At 45.2% G+C, this 16,269-nt stretch overlaps 1 protein-coding gene across 1 annotated transcript in view; it reads right to left on the bottom strand.

The window, feature by feature from the left end:
* The window catches only part of ERBB2 (erb-b2 receptor tyrosine kinase 2), an 82,749-nt gene that overhangs the window by 31,560 nt on the left and 34,920 nt on the right, over window positions 1-16,269 (bottom strand). The gene's annotated exons all lie outside the window — the stretch shown is intronic.

The raw sequence follows: 16,269 nt of genomic DNA, 5'->3' as shown, positions 1-16,269 counted from the left end.
GCGCTTCCCTCCTGACAATCACCCGCGGGATCGTCTAATACAGCCTTTAGGAATCTGTGAAACAAGTGGAAATGGAGCCGCCACAGGAAGGTGACAAGCGGTAAAGAGCTCATTTGGGGGGAGAGGGGGGATATTGCAGTCAAGTCTCCATTCATTACAATGGAATGATGATTATAGAGGTGCAGTCACCTCTTTATCTACTACTGTAAGCTCATAGGAAGCCGGCAGCTGCTAAGAGCCCGGTGGTTATATCTATAGGTAAGGCAAGCTACACTGGCATGTACCCCTGGAAACATAGAAACATAGAAACATAGACTGTGTCGGCAGATAAGAACCATTTGGCCCATCTAGTCTGCCCAATATATCTGAATACTATGAATAGCCCCTGGCCCTATCTTATATGAAGGATTGCCTTATGCCTATCCCATGCATGCTTAAACTCCTTCACTGTATTTGCCGCTACCACTTCTGCAGGAAGGCTATTCCATGCATCCACTACTCTCTCAGTAAAGTAATACTTCCTTATATTACTTTTAAACCTTTGCCCCTCTAATTTAAAACTGTGTCCTCTTGTAGCAGTTTTTCTTCTTTTAAATATTCTCTCCTCTTTTACCTTGTTGATTCCCTTTATGTATTTAACAGTTTCTATCATATCCTCTCTGTCTCTGCTTCCAAGCTATACATGTTAAGGTCCTTTAACCTTTCCTGGTAAGTTTTATCCTGCATTCCATGTACTAGTTTAGTAGCTCTTCTCTGAACTCTCTCTAGAGTATCTATATCCTTCTGGAGATATGGCCTCCAGTACTGCGCACAATACTCCAAGTGAGGTCTCACCAGTGTTCTGTACAGCGGCATGAGCACCTCCCTCTTTCTACTGCTTATACCTCTCCCTATACATCCAAGCATTCTGCTAGCATTTCCTGCTGCTCTATTACATTGTCTTCCCACCTTTAAGTCTTCTGAAATAATTACTCCTAAATTCCTTTCCTCAGATACTGAGGTCAGGACTGTGTCAAATATTCTATATCCTGCCCTTGGGTTTTTACGCCCCAGGTGCATTATCTTGCACTTATCCACATTAAATTACAGTTGCCAGAGTTCTGACCATTCTTCTAGTTTTCCTAAATCCTTTTCCATTTGGCGTTTCCCTCCAGGAACATCAACCCTGTTACATATCTTTGTGTCATCAGCAAAAAGACAAACCTTACCATCGAGGCCTTCTGCAATATCACTTATGAAGATATTAAACAAAATTGGTCCCAGTACAGATCCCTGTGGAACCCCACTGGTAACATGACCTTGTTTTGAATGTTCTCCATTGACTACAACCCTCTGTTGTCTGTCCCTCAGCCACTGCCTAATCCACTCAACAATATGGGAGTCCATGCTCAATGACTGCAGTTTATTGATAAGTCTTCTGTGTGGGACAGTGTCAAAAGCCTTACTAAAATCTAGATATGCGATGTCTACTGCACCTCCACCGTCTATTATTTTAGTCACCCAGTCAAAAAAAAAAAGAAGATGAACATGTCATTGCACTCAGTGCAAGCGCTCAGTTTCTTGCACTCTGCATGTGATTATTGGTTTTGTCTGCTCAGTGTCTACTTTTACAACAAATACTATAAAGGACCTTGAGAGTTTACAGGATATGAACAAAGTGTGAAAAGATAATAGTCAGAGCTTTCATGCCCCCTCCCCAATTCACTACACTGGGATCTGGCTGACCGCCAAGATCGCGGTAACTATTTTATACCTATGCACAGAAATGACTGGGCCCCACAGCATATTTTTGAATGGGGCCCCCCTCCCACAGTAATTTTTTCGCAACCCCTTCCTTTCATGCCGCCCCCATTCGCTCTCTCAGACCAGGCCCGGCAGCTGTCTATACTGTCACTGTATAGAATTTCATTGTGTAATACTGTTGAGGGGGCCCTGACAAACTCTTTTAGTTCTCCTACTCCTGGATGGGCCGCTTCTGGGTCAGGGCCCCAAAGCAGCTGCTTCCCCTGCTTCCCCTATAGTTATGCCCCTGCCTATACAAACTCTGATTGCTTTTTCATTTATTTAGACTTGAACCACACAGCGACTTTAAATTGGACCTGTAACCTCTCCTGACATCTCCATGTCTGTTTTAGTAACTACCTGCACCCCCTATGACTGTATGATGTGCCATCCCTTTATTATTCCTGCTAGAAGTTATGAATTAATTGCTAGCCGTTTGTAATGAAGGTCCAGATAGTTGTTTCCAGATGGGAGGGGTATCCCTGCACAATCCGATACTGACAGCACTGATTGGATAGTGTCATACTGCGCAGGGACATCCCCAGACTGCTGTCAATTCATTCATAATTTCTGGTAGGAATAATGCAAGTAGTTACTAAAAGACATGCCAGGAGAGGTGACAGGTCCTCTTTAAATGGCATATGTCAGCAGATTTGTACCTATGACACTGGCTGACCTGTTACATGTGCGCTTGGCAGCTAAAGGCATCTGTGTTGGTCCCATGTTCATATGTGTCCGCATTGCTAAGAAAAATGGTGTTTTAATATATGCAAATGAGCCTCTAGGAGCAATGGGGGAGTTGCTGTTACATCTAGAGGCTCTGCTCTCTCTGCAACTGCTGTGCCCTCTGACAGGACCAGGTAGTGTAAACCTGATCACACCTGGCCGTGACTTCTCATAAAGTCAATCAAAGTGCAGAGATGCAGAGTGTGTAGATGCAGAGAGAGCAGAGCCTCTAGGTGTAACGGCAACACCCCCATTGCTCCTAGAGGCTCTTTTACATATATTAAAAGATAATTTTTCTCAGCAATACGGGCACATATGAACATCATTCAGCTGCCAAGCGCACATGTTACAGGTCAGCCAGTTTTATAGGTACAAATCTGCTGACAGATGCCCTTTAAAGAGGACTGGTAAGAATATCAGTAGCTATAGGAAAGTCACGTGATAAGGCTGGAGCACAACTGGCAACGTAAGTTGCAGGTGATTTTGTGCATATATACCGTATATTAGTTACATATTGTAGTTAATATGGGAAATCCCAGAAGGAAGTGAGACTCCGATTTCTACACATTTTCATAAGCATTAGGCCTCATGCACAGAACAGTTGTGTTGGTCCGAGCCGCAGTTTTTGCGGCTTGGAAGCGGACCCATTCACTTCAATGGGGCCACAAAAGATGCAGACAGCACTCCGTGGTTCCGTGGTCCGCAAAAAAATAAAATAACCTATCCTATTCTTGGCAGTTTTGCGGACAAGTATAGGCAGTTATATCAATGGCTGTCCGTGTTTTGCGGATCTGCAATTTGCGGACCGCAAAACACACAATGGTCATATGCATGAGGCCTTAATGTCATTTACTTTTAAGGATTCATCTAAACCTTTTTTTAAACTGTCCCCTGTTCCTGCTGTCACCTTGTCCTGAGGAAGTCTATTCCACAGATTCACAGTTCTTACAGTAAGGCCTCATGCACACGACCGTTGTGTGCATCCGTGGCCGTTGTGCCGTTTTCCGTTTTTTTCGCGGACTATTGACTTTCAATGGGTCCATGGAAAAATCGGAAAATGCACCGTTTGGCAGCCGCATCCGTGATCCGTGTTTCCTGGCCGTGAAAAAAATATGACCTGTCCTATTTTTTTCACGGCCAACGGTTCACGGACCCATTCAAGTCAATGGGTCCGTGAAAAAACACAAATGCACACAAGATTGTCATCCGCGTCCGTGATCCGTGTCCGTTTTTTCCTGTCATTTCAATGGCAAACTTGACTTAGATTTTTTTTTTCATTTTTCATGTCCGTGGATTCTCCAAAAATCAAGGAAGACCCACGGACGAAAAAACGGTCACGGATCACGGACCTACGGACCCCATTTTTGCGGACCTTAAAAAAAAACGGTTGTGTGCATGAGGCCTAAAGAAACGTTGAAGCTTCTGGAGACTGAACTTTTCCTTCTCCAGTCGGAGGCAGTGCCCCTTGTCTTTTTAGGGCATTTGACATGGAACAGTTTTTCACTGTATTTTTTGCATGGCCCATTTATATATTTGTATAGGTTAATCATGTCCTCCCTGTGAGACAGTGACAGGCCTCATGGCTGTTAGGAGAGAGGAATGGCAGGATAAGGGCTCATTCACACGAACATGTGAAGCCCGAGTTGTGGTCCGCAAATTGCAGTCCGCAATGCACGGCCACCGTCCGTGGGGCAGGCGCATGGGGATCGCAGACCCATTCACTCAAATGGGTCCACGATCCTTCCATTAAGCAAAAAAATAGAGCAAGTTCTATCTTTTTGCAGTGCGGAAGCACGGAATGGAACCCCAGAATGCACTCCGTAGTACTTCCTTAGTGTTCCGTTCCGCATCTCCGGATTTGCGGACCCAGTGAAGTGAATGGGTCCCCATCTGTGATGCGGAATGGCCACGGAACGGTGCCTGTGTATTGCACATTCGCAAAACGGCAACGGGCAGCACACGTTCGTGTGAACGAGCCCTTATCCATCTCTTTCCCATCAGTGGTCAGGCCTGAGGCAGCAACAGGTGCCACAATCAACGGAGCATAAGGCCAAATGCACACAGCCATGTTTCATGGCCGTGAGCGGTCCGTGGTAACACGGCCTAGATTCCTGCTGAGAGCAGGAGCGCACGGCGTCATTGGTTGCTATGACGCCGTGCGCTTCATGCTGCCGCTGCACTACAGTGATACACTCGTACGAGTGTATTACTTTAGTGCAGCGGCGGCATGAAGCGCACGGCGTCATAGCAACCAATGACGCTGTGCGCTCCTGCTCTCAGCAGGAATCCAGGCCGTGTTGCCACGGACCACTCACGGCCGTGCATTCGGCCTAAAGCTGTCCTCAAAGTGAGAGGGGTGTGTCTTGTGTTGTACAGAAGCTCTGTGTGTGGTCTGAGCTGGGAGCACGAGATTACGAGGCTAGGATTAGCCTGAGGTTTGGGGGGGTCCCTTGACACCTAGGGATAAGGGTCGCATGGTCAGCGTCGGGCGGACCACTAGACCACAATCCCCCAAAAGACACCGGTGTGGTAATAGCCAGGAGGCTGATGGACATTAGGCTGGGAAAAGCCGCATGGGTTCACATGTGTGTGAACGGTGACTTAGGGGAGTCAGGGATATAGTGTGTTTAGGTAATGCCTAGCTGGGCAGGCTTTCATTTTGTTTTGTATCATTTGTTTCTGCTTGTGTCGCAATAACGCACGAGTTGGGACATGAAAACCTGTTGTCTGCGAAGGTATTTGTAAAGATGATCCCCTGAAAGAAAGCTACCCCTCACACCCCTTAGACATCTTCTCTCAAGACTAAATACATTTAATTATTTTCATCTTACTTTATAACTAAGCCCATCCTTGCCCTTTATCAGTTTAGTCGCTCTCCTCTGTACTTTTACCAGCTGCAGAGCATCCTTTCTATGGACTGGTGGCCAGAACTGAACTGCATATTCCAGATGAGGCCACACCAATGCTTTGTAAAGTGGTAATATTACATCCCTGCCCCGCAAGTCCATGCCTCGTTAAATGCATGACAATATCCTGGTGGCCTTAGAAACAGCTGATTGACATTGTGTGCTGTTATTTAATCTACTATCTACAAGAACACCCAAATCCTTCTCTATAAGTGACTCTCCCAGTGTTATATCACCTAGGACAGTGATGGCTAACCTTGGCACTCCAGCTGTGGTGAAACTACGACTCCCAGCATGCTTCATTTATTTCTATAGAGTTCTGAGAGCAGCCAAGCAAGGGGGGCATCTTGGGAGTTGTAGTTTTACCACAGCTGGAGTGCCAAAGTTAGCCATCACTGACCTAGGACATAGGATGCACAGTGATTATTACTACCCAGATGCATAACTTTACATTTATCCACATTGAAACTCATTTGCCAAGTTGATGCCCAATTACTCCGAATGTTCAATTCAGCTTGTAGTTTATAGATATCTTCCATAGACTGTACAGTACTACATAGCATAGTACACTTAGTATACCTTGGGGTACACCACTTATAACCCGGGACTATTCTGAATAGGAATCATTGACCACAACTCTCTGGACACGGTTCTTCAACCAATTTTTAATCCAATTACAAACTATATGTCACAGTTTAGGGGGAGGGGAGGAACACCAGAAGGAAAATGACCAGGAACTAAGCATCAAGGCTAGGGAAAGGGAAATGGTGAGCACCTAAAGAAACCCTAAACCTAGCCCTGACTCCTGTCAGTATGAATAGACCCTGAAGATGGAAATATTCATACACCAGAAACCGAGGCCCTAGTAAACCTGAAAAGCCCTAGGATTAGTGACAGGGTCTGAGACTACAGGTTCCTTCCCAGATGAACGAACCAGCGTCTCCCTGAGGCCTAGTAAACAACAAGCAAATGGAGGCAACAAATTAACAAGAGAAATACACTTATTTTCAACACAAAATGGATGAGCAGGAACTCAGATGAGGACCACACACCAGCTCTTTCAACTCCAGGGAGAGAATATCAACCGCATGGTATGAAGTGTGAGTCCAGACTAAATAGAGGAGCAGTAATGACCAAAAGCTACACCTGAGACAAAAGGTGTGGTCATTACCAACAACAACGCTGCAACAAGTGAAAACAGATAGGCTGTCAGATGACCTAACATGCAGCCAGTCTCTCAGATCTTCTAACCTCTGCCACTGAAGGGACAGTGACAGTAACCCCCCCCCCCCCCCCACCTTCTACGGCTGAATTCCGGATACCCAGGAGCAACCTTATCCAGATGGGCCCTGTGAAAGGCTTTCACAAGGCGAATAGCATTAACGTCGGCCGCTGGAACCCACATGAACTGCTCCGATGCTCAAGTCAGGGGGGCTGCCTGGGTGAAAATGGAGGTATGTCCGGGTTCAGCTCTGAACCCGGACAACCCCTTTAACCCCTGCCCCACTGTCAATAAACACTTCAATTCCCACAGTTTGGGAATCTAGCATCACCTCGGCAGACAGGAGAACCTGAGTACTACCAGCAAATGACAAAAGTAAATTCTCAGATGCCCCACCAGGAGTAGCTCCTCCCAGCTGCATTGGCTCGTCACCAGACATGTGTCTCTCTACCCAAAGTGTCGGAAGAGGCCGCCACCTTATATGATAGTACATCCTAAGAGTGAGGAACCTTAGATCTCTCCCTCAGGCATCTATCAATACATACAGCAAGGGACATGGCCGCTTCCAATGACTCAGGATATTCATGAAATGCCAACGCGTCCTTCAGGCTCTCGGATAACCCTTGACAGAATTTACTACGGAGAGCTGGATCATTCCACTCCATATCCGTAGCCCATCTCCTAAATTTAGAGTAATAGGTCTCCACAGAACGCTCTCCCTGCCGTAAGCCACACAACTTAGTCTCGGCCAGGGATATCCGATCTGGGCCATCGTAGATAAGACCTAGAGCTCTGAAAAATTCATCTGCCGACCGGAGGGACTGTGATCCGGTCAGCAACAAAAAAGCCTAAGATTGAGCGTCCCCTTTCAGTAACAAATGATTATACCCACTCTTTGACTCTCGTCCCCAGAAGAGTTAGGACGCAGTCTAAAATATAATTTTCACGACTCCCCGAACCGAATCAAGTTGTCACTTCCCCTTGAAAATCTGTCCGGGAGAGAAACCGTAGGTTCAAGGCAGGCCTGGTTCCTTCCCAGATGAACGAACCAGCGTCTCCCTGAGGCCTAGTAAACAACAAGCAAATGGAGGCAACAAATTAACAAGAGAAGTACACTTATTTTCAACACAAAATGGATGAGCAGGAACTCAGATGAGGACCACACACCAGCTCTTTCAACTCCAGGCAGAGAATATCAACCGCATGGTATGAAGTGTGAGTCCAGACTAAATAGAGGAGCAGTAATGACCAAAAGCTACACCTGAGACAAAAGGTGTGGTCATTACCAACAACAACGCTGCAACAAGTGAAAACAGATAGGCTGTCAGATAATCTAACGTGCAGCCAGTCTCTCAGATCTTCTAACCTCTGTCACTGGAGGGACCGCAACACTATACTTTCCAAGCCTATAGACCTTACTTTACCTATTAAACGTCGTATCAAAAGCCTTTGCAAAATCCAGAAACACTAGATCCACAGCCGCCCCTCTGTTCAGGCTTCTACTCACTTCCTCATAAAAACAAATCAGGTTAGTCTGACAACTTAGGACCTAGATCCTTTTTTGAATATATACATATATATATATATATATATATATATATATATATATATAAATCAAGGAATGTGGGCAGCACCACTATCAGAATAGTACTGGCGGAGTGCCAGCAGCTGAGTCGGCGATCCACCTCCAAACGGTATAAAAAAATGAACTCCGCGGCACATCCAAGTCGTGAAAAAGTAAAAGAAATTTTAATCACCAAACATGCGACGTTTCAATCCTCTCAATGGGATTTTTCTCAAGCAATGACGTCATTGCTTGAGAAAAATCCCATTGAGAGGATTGAAACGTCGCATGTTTGGTGATTAAAATTTCTTTTACTTTTTCACGACTTGGATGTGCCGCGGAGTTCATTTTTATATATATATATATATATATATATATATATATAAATAAATCTATTCAACATTTCTCATTTTTCTACTGAGGGATTAATCAAATCTGGCCTTTTTCCTCCATGTATCAGCTCATGTCCAGCAGAGAGGAAACTGTGGCTTTCTCCCGGAAATATCTTTAGTGACCTATATGACATCTGTTTGACTTTTTTCCCAACAACTTCCCTCTGTCTTCCTGTATTACTGCCAAGACACCAGCATAATGTTTCTTTAGGGATCTCTGACCCCCTTCACTGGAACCTGGATGTTGTCTGCGCCAGAAATAAGTTTATAGAAATGAGACATCCTGAACTGGATGAAGAACAAACATGAGCCATATGGACTCACTGAAAGCAAGAAATCAGTCTGGTTATAACACCATATGGTGAACAAACACATAACGTGATCTATAGTAAGAGGCAGCAACAAGTCCTCTGGTGGACAGCCATTCTTTTATTAATGCATGACTTTTGGGGTCTGTTGGATCTTAAAGGATATATATCACCAAAAGTTTTATCTGCTAGTTAAAGGGGTTGTCTGGGTTCAGAGATAAACCCAGACACATCCCCTTCTTCACCTAGGCAGCCCCTCTGAGTTAAGCATCAGAGCATTTTATGCTCTGATGCTCTCCCTTGCCCTGCGCTGAATCGTGCAGGGCAAGGGCTTTTTCAGCAGATCCAGTGTCGTACTAGGTATCACTATGGGAATGCTAGGCGGAGGCTTCCCCCTAGCAGTGAGCCCGGTGACCTCACTGGAGCTGCTGAAAAAGCCCTTGAAAGGCACGATATATACCGGGAACACTGCTAGGCGGAAGCCTCCGCCTAACAGTGTAAAAATATAAACAAAACAGCCCTTGTCCTGTGCGATGCAGTGCAGGGCAAGGGGAGCATCGGAGCATGAAACGCTCAGACGCTCCACTCAGAAGGGCTGCCTGGGTGAAACAACCCCTTTAAAACCAGATAGTGACACATCTTTTTTTTTCTAATCAGTTTTTTTTTCTGATTACAGATTTTTTTTTTTATTCTACAGTATTTCCTGACAGAATGGTCAGGAGGGGACCTCATTGGCTTCTATGGGAGAGTTTTCTGGGCATGCTCTATGACCTGTGTAGAGATGATTGTACATGGAAAGAATAGATACGCTTTGGACAATCACCTATTGTGAACGGTGGGCCCTGTCTTATCTATACCCAGAGGTTATCATTACAGGCAGGATTAGAATTACAGATAAGAAGATAACTGCAGTAAAGTGATCAGTACAGACCAAGAAGTGGTGCCTATTATTAGGCTTAGTGGCCAATGCGAAAACTGCAGGATTTTATGGTTTTTGTTTAAATATAGATATTGACATGGAAAATTAAAAATAACTATCAAAAACGCAAAAAAAATTAAACATAAAAACGATTTTTAAACAATAGGTCGTTTTCTGATGACACATTCCTTTAAAAGGGAACCTGTCATCAACTTTGTGCTGCCCATACTAACGGCAACATAAAGTAGAGAAAGGTGAGTTGAGTTCAGCGGTCTGTCATTTAAAAGTTGAAAGTAGGAAGTTCACGAGAACCAACATCACAATCATGGTAGACTGGGCCTAGAAAAGAGTCCCGGCCACCTGAGAAGAGTCCTGGTTATTCATGAATTCCTGCTCTCCCTGCTGATGACTGACAGTCTTCTACCTAGTTTTCTCCTTTCCTCTCTAGGAGAGAACTGCCAGTCATCAGCAGGTGGGCGAGGAGAGCAGGAGATTATGGATAAGCAGGACTCTTCTCAGGTAGATTTGACTCTTTTCAAGGCCTGGGCTGCAGTTATGATGCTGGTTCTCGGCAACCACTGACTTTTAGCTCATAAGTGACACACCGCTGACATCAGCATTTCTGTCACTATTTTATGCTGCCCTCAGTGAGCTCAGCACAAAGTTGATTACAGGTTCCCTTTAAGAACCGTAAAGGGTGTTCCACTTTGGCCAATTGTTTTTTGTTATAAGGGCTCTCAAACAATGAAAAGATCATATGGTGTCCTACTGCTGTGACCCCCAGTGATCACCTGTGGAGGAACCAGGCAGCAAATTCTCAATTTCCCAGAAGCACCACCACAGGCGTAGTGAAGCATTGCAGAGTTCCAATTGAAATCAGTGACCTGTGCGTTTCATGCATGACTATTTGCTGTATCGATGAAGACCCTGCACCAGGCACTACAATCTAGTATCCCAGGCACTAAAACTATGTGACCTAAGATGTAATCTGCAACGGCAGCACTGTGATGCCACATATCTTCTGAGACGCTTATCCATCCTCAATACATTTAAAGGAAATGTATCACCAAAAATGTTATCTACCAGTTAAAACCAGATAGCAACAGATATCCTTTTTACTAATCTGTTTTCATTTTCTGATTGTAAATTTATTTATTCTGTTTCCTGAACATGATTATGGGGGGCGGCCATCTTGCCTGATCTGTTCTTAACATGATCTAGAGAGCAGAAAAAAAAAAGATGGTCCATAGACACAATGGTCAGGAGGGGACCTCATTGACTTCTAAGGGAGAGTTTTCTAGGCCTGCTCTGTGACCTGTGCAGAGGTCAGGAGAGAGTAGATAAGCTGTGATATCACCTGTGGTGAATGGTGGATCCTGTGTTGTCTGTACACAGAAGTGATATAATGAGACTGCAACTAAAGTAGTAAAGTGATCTGTACAGACTAAGGCTGCTTTCACACTAGCGTTCGGCTGTCCGCTCGTGAGCTCCGTTTGAAGGGGCTCACGAGCGGACCCGAACGCAGCCGTCCAGCCCTGATGCAGTCTGAATGGATGCGGATCCGCTCAGTCTGCATCAGTCTGGCGGCGTTCAGCCTCCGCTCCGCTCGCCTCCGCACGGACAGGCGGACAGCTGAACGCTGCTTGCAGCGTTCGGGTGTCCGCCTGGCCGTGTGGAGGCGTGCGGATCCGTCCAGACTTACAATGTAAGTCAATGGGGACGGATCCGTTTGAAGATGCCACAATATGGCTCAATCTTCAAGCGGATCCGTCCCCCATTGACTTTACATTGAAAGTCTGGACGGATCCGTCCGAGGCTATTTTCACACTTAGCTTTTTTTTTTGCCATTTTAATGCAGACGGATCCGTTCTGAACGGAGCCTCCGTCTGCATTAATATGATCGGATCCGTTCAGAACGGATCCGATCGAACGCTAGTGTGAAAGTAGCCTAAGACGTATACCGCCAAGTGGCCAGTGCAAAAATGCAGGATTTATAGTTTTTGTTTAAATAGAGATACTCACATGGAAAATTTAAAATAACCACCAAAAATCATTTAAAAGCGTGTTTATCATAAAATTGTGCTTTAAAGGGAACCTGTCACTTGGATTTTGTGCATAGAGCTGAGGACATAGGTTTTTGGATGGCCGCTAGAACATCCGCAATATCCAGTCCCCATAGCTCTGTGTGCTTTTATTGTGGAAACAAAAACGATTTGATACATATGCAAATTAACCTGAGATGAGTCCTGTATGTGAGAGCAGTTGGGGACAGGACTCATCTCAGGTTAATTTGCATATGTATCAAATCGGTTTTTATACACAATAAAAGCACACAGAGCTATGGGGACTGGGTATTGCAGATGTGCTAGTGGCCATCTAGCAACCCATGTCCTCAGCTCTATACACAAAATCCCGGTGACAGGTTCCCTTTAAACAATAGTTCATTTTTTAATTACACATTTCCTTTAGGCTGGGTTCACACCTGAGCGTTCGGAAACGAGCGCTCTGTATGCGCGATTGTACGGGCGTTTACAATCGCGCATACAGAGACAGGGGTGCACACATTGTCGCGCGTTCCCGAATATCTATGTGCGGGAACGCGCGACAAACGCCCAAAAAAAAGCTCAAGCACTTGTTTGAGTGTCGGGCGTTTTACAGCGCGATCGTACGCGCTGTAAAACGCCCAGGTGAGAACCATTCCCATAGGGAATCATTGGTTCTTGCCTGTTGTGCGTTTTACAGCGCGTAGGAACGCGCTGTAAAACGCTCAGATGTGAACCCAGCGTTAAGGCTCTGTTCACATCACCTTTGAGCCCTACTATTGCTGTACATGCTGGGAAAGCTGCTGGCATGTATGTAAAATGTATCCACAGTGCTGCATTAACCATAGTGTCCTCTTTCCTCTATTGGCTTGGTATATGTTGGCATAGAAAAGCATAGTTGACTGCGCTTTTCTATGCAGACATATGACGGAAAAAAACACACGTTATACGTTTTACAATGAAAGTCATTGGGCTACATGAGGCTGTAAGGTGGCTTACGTCAAAGCCTTCTGTCAGAGATATACATCGGGCAATAATCCCAAAATATACCAGTATGTCTGATTGAAAGGTATGGTGTGATGAGAACAGAGACGAATTCTCAAAGCCGTGTACCATATGGCATTCGATAAGTCCCCTCTTTACTTACATAGCCTCAAACCTACTGCCCTAGGAGCAGTATTTCTCTTGGTAATCCATGCTACTGCGAGATATCACTGGCTGTCTCGTATCTTCTGGTACAAGAAGGGCTTAGACATGTTGAAATACAAAAGCCCGGTCCTCATTTTACCTAATATCTGCCACAGGGAGACAGGAGGTGCAACTTCTGTGCCACAATGCAACATCTGTTGTCTGTTTATAGTCTTTGGGACCCTTCAAGACACTAGGGCTAAGTAAAGCTGCTAACTCTCCACCGCTATAGATACATCCCTGCATCTCACATGACAAAACAAAGGGCTCAGACATGTTGAAATACAAAAGCCCAATCCTCGTTTTCCCCACTATCTGCCACAGGGGGACAATCAGGATGCCACCAAACAGATCAGATTTCTCTGCTAACATGGATCTATTTTGTATAATCAGATTGTGGCATTTTTTTTTGCTGAGGCCCCAGAACAATTAAAAACCTACATTGATTGCAAGTACTATCACAGCGCGGTGTGGGTAGATAACTCCACACCGACCACAAGAGGGAAGGGAAAAGGTACTAGGCCTGGAAACTAAGGAAAGGACAAAGGTCACCACCTAGTGAAACCCTAAACAGAGCCCTGACTACTATAAATATGAACAGACCTTAATGGTAGGATGGTTCACACGCTGGAAGCTAGGGCCTTATCTGACCCTAAAGTGCCCTGGAAATAGTGTCAGGACAAGAGATGACCTGTTCCTTCCCAGCTAAAGGAACAGGAGACTCCCTCAGGCCTAATACCAAAAAGGTAGTGAAAAACAACAAACAAGAAATAAAGGAAAGAAACTGGGTGTGGCCAGACTAAATAGAGGAGTTGGAATGACCACTGAAGCTACACCTGAGACCAGAGGTGTGGTCATACCCAGCAACAACACAGAAGCAAGTGAAACCAGAGAGGCTGTCAGATCACATCACATGCAGCCAGTCTCTTAGAGACTGTGACAATTACTATTTAAAAGGACAATCTTTGATTATTCACAAGGTCTTCTGACAATAAGCTGATCAAAGGTTGTCCTACTGCAGCAGCCTCCATCGATCAGCAGTAATCTCTAGGGGAGCCAGGAAGCGGGTGTTCAGTTTCCCTGCAGCACCACCATTGGGTGAAAAGAAGTATTACACAGGTTCTAGTGAAGTCAATGAACTGGCTTTGTAAGGTATCAAAATGTTGGGTCCTCCAGAGACAAATACACTATTTGCAGTTGATTGAGGATCCTGTACAGAGTACCTCCATTAAATCAGAACTCCCTAAAAGAATATTTGAAAATGTTTGATAACTTCTCTAACATTCAGAGGAACAAGGGAAACACGCCTTTTCTCCTAGATGTAAACTTCCAAAAACAGGGTTATGGGTATTGTATGGTAAACTGAACATTTGAGGCATTTACACTATGCTATGTACATGGTGCTACAGGAAGCCATGGAGCACTATGAACTCTGTTTGTCGTGCTACGAGGCACCACAGTGTGTATGTGTCACACCTCTTATTTCATTTGCCTGGGGCTCTTTCAATTTTTAACCAAACTGCTTTTTCCACTCTTGAGTGAACAAATATTCGGAGGGTGCAAAACAAGATTCTTTTACCCTACGTCACCCTATTCTACAATCCTCTCACTATTCAGATTTCATCATGAATCAGTAACACTCGCTATAAGCTGTCTACATAGTATGACATATACTGAATAGAGGTTATAACATTTAAAGGAGAAACTCAAGTACAAACGGTTTTGAGCTGCTGCTTAGTAACAGAAGACACAGGTCATGGGTGACCACTTTGGGTCTCCACCAGGGGCATATATATGGGGTGCAGAGGTAGCAGTCGCTACCGGGCCCAGGAGCCTGAGGGGGCCCAAAGACCCTTGTGTCACATAAGAAAACACCGGTATCATAGAAAGTGCATGCTGGTCAAGTTACACCTCTGGCTGGAGGGAAGGGGTTAGGTCAAGAATTTGGCATGGGGGGTGCCGTTTCAATTTTTGCCTCAAGCAGCACGAAGACAATGTGCTTCCCTGACCCTGGCCACAAAGCACTCATGGAAGGGGGCCCAAGCTGAACTCTTGCACAAGGGCCCATGAGCAGAGGTCGCAATAACGCCTGTACAAGCGTTATTGCTTGGAAAAAGTCTAAGGCGTACCAATACGCCTTAGATTTTTCCCTGCTGTTTATCAGCGCAGGGCACGCTGTGACTGCAATAACCAGTAGCAAAGGTCTGGACAGCAAGGAGCTTTGCTATTGGTTAGTTTGGGCGGGTGCCGGAGCGATACAGCGTCCTGCAGCAGGGGAAGCTGGCGGGAGCTGGAAGGAGGAGGGGCTGGCTCCCTGGGGTGGCTAAAGCAAGGAGTGCCGGGCGGGCTGCGCAAGGACCCCAAGAGGCATGACGGCTGGGGAGCTGAAGCCTACAGCGCAGACATCAAGATGGACCTGCAGAAGAAGGTGACAGCGCAGGGTGTAATGTATCGATGTGTGTAATGTATGTAGCGCAGTGTGTGATCATCACATACTGTACTACATACATCACACATACATGTATACATCACATACTGCACTACATACATCACACACGTATACATCACACTGCACTACATACATCACACACATGTATACATCACATACTGTACTACATAGATCACACTGCACTACATAGATCACACACATGTATACATCACACTGCACTACATATATCACACACATGTATACATCACACTGCACTACATATATCACACACATGTATACATCACACACTGCACCACATACATCACACACATGTATACATCACATCACACACATGTATACATCACACTGCACTACATACATCACACACATGTATACATATGTGTGATATATGTGGTGCAGTGTGTGAGGTATACATCACATCACACACATGTATACATCACATCACACACATGTATACATCACATCACATACATGTATACATCATACGCATGTATGTGGTGCAGCGTGTGATGTAGTGATGTATGTGGCGCAGCGTGTGATGTATGTGGCGCAGCGTGCAGTGAATGCAGGCAGGCTATTATAGTCAAGTGGTAAAGTACAGGGAAGATCCACTGTATTGGACTGTACTTTATCACTCGGCTATAATTGCCTGATGTTAGACCAGTAATGGTCCGCCTGCATACCCTCCTCTTAGGCCCCGTTCACACCAGCGCTATTTATTTCTGTTGTTCTGCTCATCCAATGGAGCAGAAGAATGAAAATAACAGAAGT

Source organism: Bufo gargarizans, chromosome 6, assembly GCF_014858855.1.
Source record: "Bufo gargarizans isolate SCDJY-AF-19 chromosome 6, ASM1485885v1, whole genome shotgun sequence".
In the NCBI taxonomy this organism is placed as follows: domain Eukaryota; kingdom Metazoa; phylum Chordata; class Amphibia; order Anura; family Bufonidae; genus Bufo; species Bufo gargarizans.
The sequence above is the reverse complement of the archived record's forward strand: the minus strand, read 5'-3'. Positions and strand labels throughout refer to the sequence as shown.